At 48.2% G+C, this 17,277-nt stretch overlaps 1 protein-coding gene across 4 annotated transcripts in view; it reads right to left on the bottom strand.

The window, feature by feature from the left end:
• The window catches only part of LOC140396798 (spectrin beta chain, non-erythrocytic 1-like), a 320,773-nt gene that overhangs the window by 235,204 nt on the left and 68,292 nt on the right, over positions 1 to 17,277 (bottom strand). The window lies entirely within an intron of this gene.

Raw genomic sequence — 17,277 nt, 5'->3', positions numbered from 1 at the left:
ACGGAGGAGCAAGGCCCTGGAGGTTTTTGATTACACATGCAGTTTCCTCACCCAGCAAATAACTCCAAGAAACGCAGCTCGGCTGAAGTAAAATTAATATCAAGTGACTTTTTAAAAACTCAAAAGACGTGATTTTTGTCCATATATATGAGAGAGAGTGTGTGTGTGTGTGTGTGTGAATAATTCAGAAGGGAAGAAATAGGAGGGGCAATGATAGTGACTCAAATAGCAAATGTACCAGTGAGTAAAAGTTTCTGACTCAGCTTCAGGAAGCCAGATCATTTCGACCACTCTGCTGATTTGCACAAAGGTACCTGAAGGATAGAATTTAATCCTCAAATCTACTGAGTTCGAATGCACCTTGAAGATGGGAAGGGAAGCAATAGCAACAGTGTATGTTCCAAAGTTTAAAAAATTATATACTTCGAAAGTACTTTTTTTTTTTAAAAGCATATTAAGGTGGAAGTAGTGAAGCGAGTAAATCGGGACATTTTATGGATAGTGGTGCTTTTCAACAATTCTTTTGATAGTGCCAACATGTCATGTGCAACTTGCATTGATGGGTTGATTCAAATGAAGGAATGCTTATATAATGCTGGACATTTTTTTCTATGGGTCTGGATTTTAAATCTTCCTCTGAAATGCACTGCATAGTGTGAACTGAATAATAATTAACTGCATTTGCTTACGCAGCCCCTTACCATTGCAGATAGTTGCTACATTCCTGGGCTGTGGAGTGATTGCTAACACAGAAGATCTGACAAACAGTCTCAAACATTCTGCAGCAGTTGCATGATTGCTTTATCATTTTTTCCCAATTTATACATTGAGACAGGTAAAACAAAAGCCCACATAAGTCGATATTTCCTGGCAAGTATACGAATGATGCGCATAACTAGTGCAAAGCCTACACCGGTGGTTCTCAAAGTGGGATCTACGATTTATGATCGACCTTATGGATGTGTCATAAATGTGTAGTTGTGATATTATAAATGTTTTCTTCTCTTTAAATGACATGAGGAGCTACAAAGATAGCTGCCAAAAGTCACCTGACCTTTTGAGATTCCAATGTTGACAAACTGGCTGCAGGTAGACATTGTAGCGCACAAAGACTCCGTGAGACGAATAGAGTGAAGTCGATGAGGCTTTATTAAGCGTGTCTGTTCCCCCGCAGCTCGATAGTAAACTGGCCTGCGGGGGAAGACTCCGGCTTCTTATACTCTGCCTTCAGGGCGGAACTAGAGGTCAACGGCCAACCAGGACCCGGGATCTGTCAGCCAATGACATTAGGGCTTCCAGTCCCACATGACCCCCCAATACATACTACCACATTCACCCCTTGTCAAAAATGAACCCGGCGGGGTGACGCTTCGTATGGTGGTAAGGGTTTACAGGGCTGGTCCTGGGAGGAAAAAAAAAACATTCACAAGGCAATACAGTATTGTACAATTTTGTCCTGTTGCAACTATTTACAGCGGGTATGGGAAGAAAAGCAAAATGTTCTTGTGAAAAGTCCATATTTAGTTTTAGATCGACGCCACGAGTCGGTCGGGTGGTCTGGCCGTCCGTGTCGATCGCCTCGGCCCCGGTGGTGGTGGTGCTTGTACCGGTGTTGTCGCCTCCAGGAGCCTTACGGTTTCAGCTTGGGCTTTATTCTTGGTCGGTGCTGAGGGGAGGGGAACCGATCCTCCTGGGAAGGGGGCGGTCGCGGGGTGCGGTGGTGGCAGGAAGGGGGGGGTTGGGTTGATGGTGTCGGGGGGGGGGGGTGCGTGTTACCGGCGGGCGCCAGATCCCGCAGGGAGACCGTGTCCTGTCGGCCGTCGGGGTACTCCACGTAGGCGTACTGGGGGTTCGCGTGGAGGAGGTGAACCCTTTCGACCAACGGGTCCGCCTTATGTGCCCGCACATGCTTTCGGAGCAGGATGGGTCCTGGGGCCGCCATCCAGGTCGGCAGCGACGTTCCAGAGGAGGACCTCCTAGGGAAAACAAGGAGACGCTCATGAGGCGTTTGATTAGTGCTCGTACATAATAACGACCGGATGGAGTGGAGAGCGTCCAGGAGGACCTCCTGCCACCGTGAAACTGGGAGGTCCCTGGACCGTAGGGCCAGTAGGACGGCCTTCCAGACCGTGCCGTTCTCCCTCTCTACTTGCCCGTTCCCCTGGGGGTTGTAGCTGGTCGTCCTGCTGGAGGCTATGCCCTTGCTGAGCAGGAACTGGCGCAGCTTGTCACTCATGAAAGAGGACCCCCTGTCGCTGTGGACGTAAGCGGGGTAACCGAACAGTGTGAAGATGCTGTTCAGGGCTTTAATGACTGTGGCCGCGGTCATGTCAGAACAGGGAATGGCAAAAGGGAAGCGGGAGTATTCGTCCACCACATTAAGAAAATATGCGTTGCGGTCGGTGGAGGGGAGGGGCCCTTTGAAATCGAGACTGAGGCGTTCAAAGGGGCGGGAAGCCTTAATCAGGTGCGCTCCATCTGGCCTGAAAAAATGCGGCTTGCATTCCGCGCAGATGTGGCAGTCCCTTGTGACTGTACGGACCTCCTCTAAAGAGTATGGGAGATTGCGGGACTTGATGAAGTGGTAAAACCGAGTGACCCCCGGGTGGCAGAGGTCCTCGTGGAGGGTTTGGAGGCGGTTAATTTGTGCGTTGGCACATGTGCCGCGGGATAGGGCATCGGACGGCTCGTTCAGCTTTCCGGGACGATACAAAATCTCATAGTTGAAGGTGGAGAGCTCGATCCTCCACCTTAAGATTTTGTCGTTTTTGATTTTGCCCCGCTGTGCATTATCGAACATGAAGGCTACCGACCGTTGGTCCGTGAGGAGAGTGAATCTCCTACCGGCCAGGTAATGCCTCCAATGTCGCACAGCTTCCACTATGGCTTGGGCTTCCTTTTCTACTGAAGAGTGGCGGAGTTCTGAGGCGTGGAGGGTCCGGGAGAAAAAGGCCACGGGTCTGCCCGCTTGGTTAAGGGTGGCCGCTAGAGCTACGTCGGAGGCGTCGCTCTTGACCTGGAAGGGGAGGGACTCGTCGATGGCGCGCATCGTGGCCTTTGCGATATCCGCTTAGATGCGGCTGAAGGCCTGGCAAGCCTCTGTCGACAGAGGGAAGGTCGTGGTCTGTATTAGGGGGCGGGCCTTGTCTGCGTACTGGGGGACCCACTGGGCGTAGTATGAAAAGAACCCCAAGCAGCGTTTCAGGGCTTTTGGGCAGTGCGGGATGGGAAATTCCATGAGTGCGCGCATACGTTCGGGGTCGGGGCCTATTATCCCATTGCGCACTACGTAGCCCAGAATGGCTAGCCGATCGGTGCTAAAAACGCACTTGACCTCGTTGTACGTGAGGTTCAAGGCTTTGGCGGTCTGGAAGAATTTTTGGAGGTTGGCGTCGTGGTCCTGCTGATCGTGGCCGCAGATGGTTACATTGTCGAGATACGGGAACGTGGCCCGCAACCCATGTTGATCAACCATTCGGTCCATCTCCCGTTGGAAGACCGAGACCCCGTTTGTGACGCCAAAAGGGACCCGTAGGAAATGGTATAATCGCCCGTCTGCCTCGAAGGCTGTGTACTTGCGGTCACTTGGGCGGATGGGGAGCTGATGGTAGGCGGACTTGAGGTCCACGGTGGAGAAGACTTTGTATTGGGCAATCCGATTGACCATGTCGGATATGCGGGGGAGAGGGTACGCGTCTAGTTGTGTGTACCTGTTGATGGTCTGGCTATAGTCAATGACCATCCTTTGTTTCTCCCCTGTCTTCACTACTACCACCTGCGCTCTCCAGGGACTATTGCTGGCCTGGATTATGCCCTCCTTTAGTAGCCGCTGGACTTCGGACCGAATGAAGGTCCGGTCCTGGGCGCTGTACCGTCTGCTCCTAGTGGCGACGGGTTTGCAATCCGGGGTGAGGTTCGCAAACAAGGACGGGGGTTGCACCTTGAGGGTTGCGAGGCCGCAGATAGTGAGTGGGGGTATTGGGCCGCCGAATTTGAAAGTAAGGCCCTGTAGATTGCATTGGAAATCTAATCCCAGCAAGGTGGGGGCACAGAGTTGGGGAAGGACGTTTAGTTTGTAGTTTTTGAACTCCCTCCCCTGCACCGTTAGGGTAACTATGCAGAATCCCTGGATCTGTACGGAGTGGGATCCTGCAGCTAGGGAAATCTTTTGTGCGCTGGGATAGGTGGTCAAGGAACAGCGTCTTACCATGTCGGGGTGTATAAAGCTCTCCGTGCTCCCGGAGTCGACTAGGCATGGCGTCTCGTGGCCGTTTATTAGCACCGTTGTCGTCGTCGTCTGGAGTGTCCGGGGCCGAGCTTGATCGAGCGTAATTGAAGCGAGACGTGGTTGTAGTAGTGGAGTGGGGTCCGTTGTTGCCGTCCAAGATGGCGTCGGGGATGGACAAAATGGCCGCCCCCACGCATCGTACAGGTCTGGGGCGGTCCAAGATGGCGGTGCCCCTCCTCCCCTCGTGGTGGCCGGGACCCAAAATGGCGGCGTCTGCGGGTCGCACATCGGCGCCCCGCCTCCCCTCGTGGTGGCCGGGACCCAAAATGGCGGCGTCTGCGGGTCGCATATGGTGTGCTGGGGAGCGCTAGGACCGCGAGCGCTAGGACCGCGAGCGCTAGGACCGCGCGGAGCTCCCTCACCGGGGACAGCGGTGGTCGGGGCCCAAGTAGGTGGCGCCGGCGGGTCAGGCGTGGGGCGTGGGGTGGGGGTTAGGGTGGCGTTAGGGATGCGCAAAACTCCCTCCTCTCCGTGGAGAGTGTTGGCCGGGACCCAAAGCGGTAGCGCCGGCGGCGGGTCATACATGGGCTGCGGGGAGGGGGGTTGGGGAGCGTAAGCGGCGTGCAGAGCTCCCAGTTCACCCGGGACCGCGGTGGTCGGGACCCAGAGCGGCTGCGCCTGCGGGTCGTACATGGCGTGCTGGGGGGGTTGGGGCGCGTAAACTGCTTGCAGGGTTCCCTGTGCTCCCGGGACAGCGGCGACCTCGCGGGAACGGCACACAACCGCATAATGGCCCTTTTTCCCGCAGCTTTTGCAGATAGCTGCGCGGGCTGGGCAGCGCTGTCGGGGGTGTTTCGCCTGGCCGCAGAAATAACAGCGGGCGCCCTCGGTGCAACTCGGCGTTTGGACCGCGCAAGCCTGTGGGGTGTCCGTGGGGGGGTAGTGGGTTTGCCGCGACGGGTACGTACGGGGCCCAATGGGTTGCCGCACGGTCGGGGCTGTCGGCGCGGGTATTACGCGCGGCCACGTCTAGGGAGGCTGCTAGGGCCCGTGCCTCTGAGAGTCCTAGCGACTCTTTTTCTAGAAGCCTTTGGCGGATTTGGGAGGATTGCATACCTGCCACAAAAGCATCGCGCATTAACATGTCCGTGTGTTCATTTGCGTTCACCGACGGGCAGCTGCAGGCTCGTCCCAAAATCAGCAGCGCGGCGTAGAATTCGTCCATCGATTCTCCGGGAGCTTGCCGTCTCGTCGCGAGCTGGTAGCGAGCGTAGATTTGGTTAACTGGGCGGACATAGAGACTTTTCAGTGCTGCGAACTCCGTCTGGAAATCCTCCGAGTCTTCGATGAGGGAGAAAATCTCCGTGCTCACCCTCGAGTGCAGGACCTGCAGTTTTTGGTCTTCTGTGACCCGGCCGGTGGTCGTTCTGAGGTAGGCCTCGAAGCAAGTCTGCCAGTGCTTGAAGGCTGCTGCCGCGTTCACTGCGTGGGGGCTGATCCTCAGGCATTCCAGAATGATCCTGAGCTCCATAGTACTTTTTAGGCACGCTTAATAAATTGTAGCGCACAAAGACTCCGTGAGACGAATAGAGTGAAGTCGATGAGGCTTTATTAAGCGTGTCTGTTCACCCGCAGCTCGATAGTAAACTGGCCTGCGGGGGAAGACTCCGGCTTCTTATACTTCGCCTTCAGGGCGGAGCTAGAGGTCAACGGCCAACCAGGACCCGGGATCTGTCAGCCAATGACATTAGGGCTTCCAGTCCCACATGACCCCCAATACATACTACCACAGACATATCCAGATATGTGAAGACATATGAAATTCACTTTTCATAAAGTCAAATAGAAACTCGTTGTGGTTTCCCTGGAGGTGTGATTATCTATTTTTTAATCTGCTCAAACACAGGAGAATGAGAACCATTCAACCTACTGGCTGAGACATTGCAAGGTTTAATTACCTCAGCTAAAGGGACGGTGGATGGAACTATGCTCCCAGGTAGGGGCTAACTAAATACACAATATGGAACCATAATTGGCTTGGGTTAGCAGCCATTTAAAGTTTGGAACTGTATAAAGTCTGTTTGAGGACAGCCATTTGTGTGCAGAACCTCCAGGATGAACTCTGAGAAACATCAGAGAGGGCTCTTGACCAAGGAAGAACAAGGAGGAACCTGTTGAAATCAACTGCTGTTCTGCTGAAAGAGTCCAGGCAGTCGGCAAGTGCCATGACCACAGAATTAGTAAGGAATAAAAAACCTTTTCAACAAATCGACAGGACTTTGGGAGAGAGAGATTCCACCTGAAAAGGTCAACATCTGACTAGTCAACTGTAAAAGTCATCACAGCTGCTAAACTGAACCTCAGTTTCAATCCCTTTATTTATGAATTTAAGTAATGGGCCTGCAGCAAAATCTCACAGAGACTGATATGAAATCTCATCTTTAAGTATCTGCATTTTAGTTAATCAGTTTATCGCTTTTACTTTTATAAACTAACTTTAAGTCTGAAGTTTGTATGCAAAGTTTTTTTTTTTTTTAAATGAATCACTCAATTAAAAGGGGGCTACAAATACAAAAATTCAAAGCTCATGGACCACTTTAAGGAAATGTTTTCTACATGGTCGTTACAGATGAGTGAGGCAGGTAACTGCCTAAGAGTGCTGTGGTCAACAGTAAGCAAGGTGAGCAATGGCCCGAGACATACTCTGCTCCTCCCATATGCATGCTCTCCTCCGGCTTCTTAGGAGCACCTTCGGCCTCCTGTTCCCCTCCCCTACCACCACCCTCCTACTCCTGCCATAAGCTGCCGGTCTCCCTGGGCTCCTACCAAGAAACGTTTCTGCGATGAGGAACAGGCCACAATGATATCAGTCAGTGAATAGCTAAGCCCCTCACCCCTCCTTGCCACCACCCCCAACCCACCCACTCCGGGACGTGTTTTCCAGCAGTGGAGAGGGCTTGTCATTGGCTACCGATGGAATCCTCCAGTCCCCCTTATGTCTATGGCATTTTACATGGATCGCTCATTCCCCCTCCCCACCCCACCAAGGAACACACCATAGGGGTGTCAGTTTTGGCTCACTTTTAAATCACTTTTTACATTTAGCAGTTTCATATTATGAATATATGGCATTAATAATTCAGAAAGAGGTACAGAGGTAATAACTCATCCATTAGAAAAGTCCTTCAATCAAAAAAAGTTAAGAACCAGTGGATCATGGAACAATTACTTAATATTTCCGAGGCTTATATTCATAGTTGTGAGCTCTTGTTTACATTTCTAGACTAGTATGTTCGCTTACATATATTGTCAACAAAAATAACATTTTCTGGTCATATTTTGTTTATGGTCATATCATAAAAAAACAAACGTAATCTGTGAATCCTGTAAATCCTGAAAAAGAAAAGTGCCCAAAATCATTTTGGTGACCGACGATATTTGATCCAATATCCAGTTTGCTTGGAGACTCATGCATCATTGATTTGCTACTTTTGCGGTTTCCTTTCTTGTACTGTTCTAAGATGAGATTTAATTGAAAAACCCAAGAGTGTCAGACATGACACTTTGTTGTAACAATGAAATGGTTGTGAGTGATTATGCTTTCAAAAGAAAAGATCTGAAACAAAAATGACAAAAATATTGCAACTTTTAAGCAGAAGCATTTTCCTGTTCCTATACATTGTTTTTAGATCCTGAAGTCAGTTTCTTGATTATTTCCTTTCTCTTAAGTTTCACAAAACTACAACAGTATCAAAAGACAATTTGAGTTGAATTTCACGTCAAAAAGCAAAAATCTGCAGAAACGCAAAATCCTTGGAAGCTTGTACCCGAGATGTCAAATTTCACACCTCAACTCCATCTTAATTTTCAGGGTTTTTGCTTTGCCATTACTTACACTGCAGACTGAGAAATGTATCACTCTAATGAAGACCAACAAAGCCACTTGATGTCTCATAAGCACTTGCATCAGAAATTTAGTGCAACCAAAAAAGATTGAATGATAATTCATCATACTAGACAGCAGATCTAAATTTACATAGACCTAATTATGTATACCAATGGTGACAGAAATGACCTCTCTCAGAGATCTATGGATACATAGATTTTCTAATCACCAACTTTTGACTTTATTTTAGTGGAGTTGGTCCTCTGCAGTACAAATGGCGCCACAATCTTATATGGTACTAGTATCATTTTTGGTTACTCTGAAATGAAAACCAATACGTTAAACACCACCCCTCTGAGTCACCGGCCGGCAAATGCAAACACAATGAGCAGGATTTCCGATCCCGCTGTTGTCAATGGGTTTTCCCAGTGTTCGCACCCTCTGTTGGCAGGAGGTTGCTGGCAGCGACACCGGATGATTCCACCGGCAAGAACAGGTGAAAAATCTCAACCAAAATCTATGCCTCAATATCTATCAGGCTCATTCCTAAATTTACAATAACAAACAGATGGTCATGATGTGGAGATGCCAGCGTTGGACTGGGGTGAGCACAGTAATAAGTCTTACAACACCAGGTTAAAGTCCAACAGGTTTGTTTCGAATCACTAGCTTTCGGAGCACTGCTCCTTCCTCAGGTGAGAGAAGGAGCAGTGCTCCGAAGGCTAGTGATTCGAAACAAACCTGTTGGACTTTAACCTGGTGTTGTAAAACAGGTGGTCAGCATGGATTCTTGGAATACCTCTGCAGAAGTTAAGAGAACTGTAGAGGACATACTCTGGGATTTTATAATGCGATAATCCACAGAGAAGTTAAGAGAAGTGCCTGGCTATTTAAGATGCACCATTCTCAATTGCTATAATTAGCAAAATCTTCCAAAGGTCATCAATTGTATCTAACCACACAAAATTATAGCATATCCATCTGCTCACAGATTTGTATCATTTATAAACCTTTGACACAAAAATAAATTTTAAAGTATTTGCATCTAAAGTTGAACACTATGTAGAGAATAGCCATTTCAATGTTGGAAATCTCTCAAGCATTGGAATTTGGCAAGCCTCACTGAAAATAAAGGGAAAGTTTTATTTAGTTTTAACCAGCCGCTGCTCCTCATGCTTCCTTCACACATGCTGCACATCCCACAACTGATATCCTTATTGTGTCAATTCTGGAGTAGGTTGTACTCACATTCACAAGTAACAATGAAATAATGAGAAGTAATAACAAAACGGGTGCATTCTCCATGGCAAGGCCTCAACCAGAGTCCACTTGCCAACCAATCAGCACTCTCTTCTCACGAAGTATAAATTGGTGTTCTCTTTACATTTGATGTTCTTTTTTCAGCAATATTTGGTTCCATACTACCAAACGACTATTAATAATGAAAGTGTCCTACTTATAAAACTTACTGTGTTTGGTTTTTAAAATAATTACATTTTTCTTGTGGGTCAAAATTCTAAAGAATCGTCACCAAAGAAATAGCAGAAGCAACTGTTATTTTCTGACTGCACTTATTACAATTTAGAAATCAGTACATTTCCTGGAACTTAGCAATAAAATTAACTGCACAAGTTAGTCTGAACGCCACAGAAGTGACTGGATGTGGGCAACTGAAAGCAAAGTTAATAGAGAGACAGTGGGTTTTGCCAAGCTAATTGGACTTTGAACATTGCAACCAAATGTGGAGGAGTGCTCGCACCATGGCAACAAAATTGAATTTTTATTGAAACCACCTATTGTGGTGGGATTCGAGCCAGGGACCTCCTCTAGGCTTGTGGTTTGAGGAGTGGAAGCCAATTAGTAGGCAAAATGGAGTAATTATTGGAAACCGGATTATGGTTTACGCACTGTGTGTAATCAGACGCTGCTGCACCTGTGGGCAAAACTAAAATTACATTCTGTGAATAAAATTTAGTGGAACATCACACAATATGATTTTTAAATGGTGTTTATCAGCAAGCCCTTTCCACTTTCATAACTGGGAAAGTGACATTGACAGAATTTAGCTTAAAACTCTGGAAATGAAGTGATAATGAATTGTTGCTGCGAAAGGCATATTCTCCAGTCCAAACACTAGAAAGGTGAAACTGGGTCACTGTATACTTTGTACCCATACTGCCACTGCCAGATTTTTAGAAACAGGCTCATGATGTGCTCAATAAGTTCACAGCCAGAATTAGCCTTCAACCAAAAGTTCAGCAAGTGCAGGGCAAGGGAATGCTGCATAGTTCCATTCATTTGTGACTGAAAGAAGTACATTAAAGAGGACTGCAGTGTGATATAGAAGAAGGATCATGGTAAATCTGCTGAAGGCAGCCACCAAAGTTCCTAAATTCTCCAATGCACTGGGCAGCTGTTGCATGAAATGGGTGAAAAGCAAGTTGCCCTCTTTGGCAGGAAAAATTCTCCAACGGGAGAACCAACAGGAGATGCCTGGACAGAATTATTGAACATTCCAAACAGGCCGCAGAGCAAAGAGAAAGTTTGGCAGTAACAGAAAATTTTCCCAAATTAAAAGTTACTCAGCATTACCCTACAAAATAGACAGGAAAAGCCACCGATTTCACACAACCTCCTTTACCTTGACTGAGGTAGTACACAAAGCATCCATAAAGGCAAACTGCAAAGGGAAGTTGTAGCCGAGCCTACATGATTCATGCTTCTTTGTTGCAGGTGCAAGGCAATAATGCAGGTAGGCCCATGGCTATCTCAATGTTCACTTTAACTTCAACATTACAAAATCTCAACCTTACTACTCTTTCGCCAGTGTAAAGTAGTGAACAATAGGAGCAGATAAAATCTACGCAGCAATAGGGCCTGCAGCCTTCAGCCATGAAATGTGTACAAATCTGGGTTTGGAAAACAGAATGATTACAGCGCAGAAGGAGCCTTTCGGCCCATCGATGCACCTGCAATGACAAGTCCAAAGTTCAAAACCTCCCTCAACCTACGGCACCAGAAACAAGTCATCCGGTTACTATTCAACTAAAAGAATTGCACCAACAGAATCACTGCCCCCAGTTAAAAAAAACAGGGGCTGGATTTTCCGTTTGGGAAACTAAGTGCCGGCACCAGCGGAGCATGTGTGGTCTTTCACGACTGAAAAATTGGCGTGAAACCCTCACTGATTCCGGTACTGGTGATGGGCTAGCAGTGGGGCCGACTGAAACTCCCGCTGCCCGTGCTGAAAACAGCATGAGAAAGGCTGGGTTCCAGGCCGTGCATGCAACGGCTGACAACGTGCACCGGTTGCGGCATACAAAATGGCATCGGCCGTGCGCAACCCCAACCCGCCAACCGCAACCCCCCCCCAGTGGCCGCCCAGCGGCACGGATCCTGGCTGGGTGTGGCAGCACTGGACACAGTCCGCAGCCGTCATGCCGGGTTCCTGCACGGTTGGGACCACACGTGACCCGAGCCGTCGGGAACTCGGCCCATTGGGGGCGGGGCATTGCGGCTGGGCCAGCCGATGATGTGTCAACGCCGTGTTATGACAAAGCCAGTTTGGAGGAGGCGGAGCATGGCTGACCGGAGTCAAAACGGCACCGGCTCCAATTTTGGCACGGAAATCTATTCTCTCTGCCCGATCGGCAAACACGATTTTGGCGTTGGGCTACGGAGAAGATCGCCCCAGGTCTTTTACACTTCTTCATATTTTACTGACAAAAGATTTATAATTCAGGGGTAAATGGTAAGCATGAAGCTACTCTGCCAAATACAAGCAAGAAAACGCTAGTACCGAGGTGTAATATGTTCACGCAGGCAGAAGTCCCTTCACCAGAATTACTTTTATTTACAAAACCAACAGCCGAACAACCAGGTGCATTCAGCTTACTGTCTACACAGAGTGCAGAGGATCTGACACTCCCTGTTATATACAGAGAAAAGGGTTCCCCGATTGTGCCACTAATCAGGGAACTCATATTCTAATTGGCCAATCTCAAAGGCCTGGCCTAAGTCATTACACCCCTCCTCCCCAAAGTCTGAGGTGCTCCCATGGTCCTCGTGACGCACGGGTCTCCTGCTTCGTTTCTGCGCCAGGTCCGGATCCTCCTCTTTGGCCTCCAACATAGGGGGGTATAACGGCTAGGTGCCCGTCTTTTCCGATAGGAGTGCCTGAGGGGCGGTTCGCCCCTTTCCTCTGGCGGCAGGGGGACAGCCGCGGCATAATCCATGGTGTCCATATCAGAGTCCGATGTCCTCACCAGTGGTGCCAGAGGGGCATAATAGTTTGTCGGGGAGGACTCTCCACATTCCTCTGTCTGCTGGTCTGAGTCAGTTCTGGGGGAGCAAACGAGGCCCGCACATGGTCCAGGTGCTTTTTTACTACATGTTCTCCCACACGTATCTCATACGACACAGGTCCAGTCCTGGCTTTGACCATTCCTGCTACCCATGTGGGGCCATTGGCATAATTTCTGACCCATACCTTTACACCCGCATTGAACTGCCTTTCTCAGCGAGTGTTGTCATGGCCCTTGCATTGGGCATCTTGGTGTCGTTCTACTCTTCCGCCTAAATTTGGGAATAGTAAACTCAGCCTGGTTCAAAGTCGTCTGCCCATGAGTAGCTCCGCCGGTGCTATTCCCGTTGTGACGTGTGGGGTTGTCCTATAGTCGAAATGCATCGCGACAGTTTAGTCTCCACTGAAACTGCTGATTGTTTTTTCAACCCGACTTTTAGGGTCTGGACGGCTCTCTCCGCCAATCCATTTGATGCCGGGTGGTATGGTGCCGTCCAAATGTGCCAAATTTTATTAAATACTGTTTCCCCTATCACTGATACAGCTGCTCCCGTGTCGACCTCCATTAATGTGGGACGTCCGTTAAAACTTGGATGGATTTTGATTTAACCATCGCTACACAACTTAGTTGCTCCTCGTCAGAGGTAGGTGGAGCTTCTCGGGTGTGCATTCGCCTATACCTCGGCCTATGTGTCCTTCTCCAAGATGTTGGTTTTGAGCTTCTATTTCTCCTCTCTGGCTACAATCTCTGGCAACAACTACAATATCTTGCCAGGCGAAAAGCTGCAGGGGCTGTCGTCTGGTGCTAATTTTCCCTTGCTTGGGAGCGGTTCTGCGAGTGGGCCTGGGTTCCTTAGTCCCCAAGTCGTTCCTGAGGGTGGCTATGCAGTTGCCTATCCCCCAGCAGTAGTCCCTGAACTGGTGTGGGCATCTACCTCCAGCGGAGTACCCTGTAACTCATGTGCTCCGCTCGCCGCTTTTTCTAAGGACAAAGCAATGCTTGTTTGCAATCCAGCTTGGCCTCTGCTAACAGACATTTCTGTATTGCTAAATTATTTATTCCGCACACCACCAGTCTCGGAGCATCTCATGTAGCGTCAGGCCAAATTCGCAAGCCTCGGCTAATCGCCTTAATCTTGTTCAAAAGTTAATGACTGACTCCCCAGTGTCTCGGAATGCTGAGTAAAACTGGTACCTTCACAGGATCAGTGGTGGCATAGGCTCATAGTACTCTTTTACCAAGTCCGTCAATTCCTGGAAAGGTTTCGTGTCCGGTGCCTCCAGAAAAGTGAGACTGCGCATAATGGCAAAAGCTGCCGGCCCACACGCGGTCAGCAGAATGACCCGATGTTTTTGATCCAGAACTATATCATTTGCTCGAAAGAAATACTTCATCCACTCTACATATTGGGCCCAGTCTTCCACTGCAGGGTCAAAAGAATCCAAATTCCCAAATAAAGCATTTTGCCTGTCAGTGGCTTACCCTCAATGTGTGGTGGCTGCTAATGAGCAAGCTCCTTCGGGTCATTCCATTTTTCTCATCGCCGCTGTAATAAGTTCACAGAGGCAGAAGTCCCTTCACCAGAATTCCTTTTATTTACAAAAACACCAGCCGAACAACCAGGTGCATTCAGTCTGCTGTCTACACCGGGAGTGCAGAAGATCTGACATGCCCTGTTATATACAAAGAAAGGGGTTCCCTGATATGGAGTTTAATTTAGATAAATGTGAGGTGATGCATTTTGGCAGATCGAATCAGGCCAGGACCTACTCAGTTAATGGTATGGCATTGGGGAGAGTTATAGAACAAAGAGATCTAGGAGTACAGGTTCATAGCTCCTTGAAGGTGGAGTCGCAGGTGGACAGGGTGGTGAAGAAGGCATTCGGCATGCTTGGTTTCATTGGTCAGAACACTGAATGCAGGAGTTGGGACGTCTTGTTGAAGTTGTACAAGACATTGGTACGGCCACACTTGGAATACTGTGTGCAGTTCTGGTCACCCTATTATAGAAAGGATATTATTAAACTGGAAAGAGTGCAGAAAAGATTTACTAGGATGTTGCCGGGACTTGATGGTTTGAGTTATAAGGAGAGGCTGGATAGACTGGGACTTTTTTCCTTGGAACGTAGGAGGCTTAGGGGAGATCTTATAGAGGTCTATAAAATAATGAGGGGCATAGATAAGGTAGATAGTCAACATCTTTTCCCAAAGGTAGGGGAGTCTAAAACTAGAGGACATAGGTTTAAGGTGAGAGGGGAGAGATTCAGAAGGGCCCAGAGGGGCAATTTCTTCACTCAGAGGGTAGTGAGTGTCTGGAATGGGCTGCCAGAGGTAGTAGTAGAGGCGGGTACAATTGTGTCTTTTAAAAAACATTTAGATAGTTACATGGGTAAGATGGGTATAGAGGGTTATGGGCCAAGTGCGGGCAACTGGGACTAGCTTAATGGTAAAAACTGGGCGGCATGGACTGGTTGGGCCGAAGGGCCTGTTTCCATGCTGTAAACTTCTATGATTCTATGATTGGGCAACTAATCAGGGAACTCATATTCTAATTGGCCAATCTCAAAGGCCTGGCCTAAGTCATTACATGAGGAAAGTTGGTTGAAGATACTGGCTGGACCGAGGACACGGGTTCGATCCCGTCCCTGGGTCACTGTCCATGTGGAGTTTTCACACTCTCCCCATGCCTGTGAGGGTCTGACCCCCACAACCCAAAGATGTGCAGGGTAGGTAAATTGTCCCTTAAATGGAAAAAAACAACCCCGGTACCTATAGACCAGTGAGCCTTACTCTGTTGTGGGCAAAGTCTTAGAAAGGATTATAAGAGATAGGATTTATAATCATCTAGAAAGGAATAATTTGATTAGGGATAGTCAACACGGTTTTGTGAAGGGTAGGTCGTGCCTCACAAACCTTATTGAGTTCTTTGAGAAGGTGACCAAACAGGTGGACGAGGGTAAAGCCGTTGATGTGGTGTATATGGATTTCAGTAAAGCTTTTGATAAGGTTCCCCACGGTAGGCTATTGCAGAAAATACAAAGGCATGGGGTTGAGGGTGATTGAGCGGTTTGAGCGGTTTGGATCAGAAATTGGCTAGCAGTAAGAAGACAGAGGGTGGTGGTTGATGGGAAATGTTCAGCCTGGAGTTCAGTTACTAGTGGTGTACCACAACAATCTGTTTTGGGGCCACTGCTGTTTGTCATTTTTATAAATGACCTGGAGGAAGGCGTAGAAGGATGGGTGAGAAAATTTGCGGGTGACACTAAAGTCAGTGGAGTTGTGGACAGTGCGGAAGGATGTTACAAGTTACAGACGGACATAGATAAGCTGCAGCGCTGGGCTGAGAGGTAGCAAATTGAGTTTAATGCAGGAAAGTATGAAGTGATTCATTTTGGAAGGAATAACAGGAAGACAGAGTACTGGGCTAAAGGTATGATTCTTGGTAGTGTGGATGAGCAGAGAGATCTCGGTGTCCAAGTACATAGATCCCTGAAAGTTACCACCCAGGTTGATAGGGTTGTTAAGAAGGCGTACGGTGTGTTCGCTTTTACTGGTAGAGGGATTGAGTTTTGGAGCCATGAGGTCATGTTGCAGCTGTACAAAACTCTGGTGCGGCCGCATTTGGAGTATTGCGTGCAGTTCTGGTCACCGCATTATAGGAAAGATGGGGAAGCATTGGATAGGGTGCAGAGGAGATTTACCAGAATGTTGCCTGGTATGGATGGAAGATCTTATGAGGAAAGGCTGAGGGACTTGAGGCTGTTTTCGTTCGAGAGAAGAAGGTTAAGAGGTGACTTAATAGAGGCATACAAGATGATCAGAGGATTGGATAGGGTGGACAGTGAGAGCCTTTTTCCTCAGATGGTGATGTCTAGCACGAGGGGACATAGCTTTAAATTGAGGGGAGATAGATATAGGACAGATGTCAGGGGTAGGTTCTTTACTCAGAGAGAGTAGTAAGGGCGTGGAATGCCCTGCCTGCAACAGTAGTGGACTCGCCAACATTACGGGCATTTAAATGGTCACTGGATAAACATATGGATGATAATGGAATAGTGTAGATGGGCTTTAGATTGGTTTCACAGGTCGGCGCAACATCGATGGCCGAAGGGCCTGTACTGCGCTGTAATGTTCTATGTTCTAAATGAATTGGGTATTCTAAATTTATTATTTTTTTTAAAGATACTGGCTGGGATGTTCCAGCCCGCCCCACACACAGCCACCCACGGCATGTTTTTCTGGCAGCGAAGGCGGCTTGCTATTAGCCACTGGCAGGAAGGGCTGGAAATTCACCCCCCACCGCCCCCGCCCCCCCCCCCCCCCCCCCCACTTTGCACAGATTAATCTGTTCTTGATCTGTCATAACTCAAGTAATTAAACTTGCTGTCAATTGAGCAGTTTGAATTTCTATCTCCTATCAGATGCCCCAAGCTTAAAATCTAGCTGTGCGATTGAAAGTTTCAATCCAAGGTGCCCCGCAATCAAGATAACTAATAAGTTACCGCGTTTGGGTTAATGTTTAATCTCAACCCTCTGCCGGTTGTGACATTTTGTGATCCATTTGTCATTGGTTTGAACTGATCCAATAGGAAAGTCACAGGTCACTGAGAGTTGTATGCATTGTTGGGAGGAGACTTTTATTTAGTAAACAGTGGTCTTTGCCACAAAACAAAACTCATATCAATTGGATTTGGACACAAGCTTCTCCATGGAAGCAAAAAGAGCATTATTGAGAATGCAGTCACTGTGAGAAGTTGCAAACTTAATGCATTCTAATTTGTACCAAAAATGTTCACATTGAACCCCACATCGGGCTGCCACGCACTTTTTTTTTATTCATGGGGATGTGGGCTTCGCTG

This window comes from Scyliorhinus torazame, chromosome 2, assembly GCF_047496885.1.
Source record: "Scyliorhinus torazame isolate Kashiwa2021f chromosome 2, sScyTor2.1, whole genome shotgun sequence".
In the NCBI taxonomy this organism is placed as follows: domain Eukaryota; kingdom Metazoa; phylum Chordata; class Chondrichthyes; order Carcharhiniformes; family Scyliorhinidae; genus Scyliorhinus; species Scyliorhinus torazame.
This window is presented reverse-complemented; position numbering and strand designations above follow the sequence as displayed.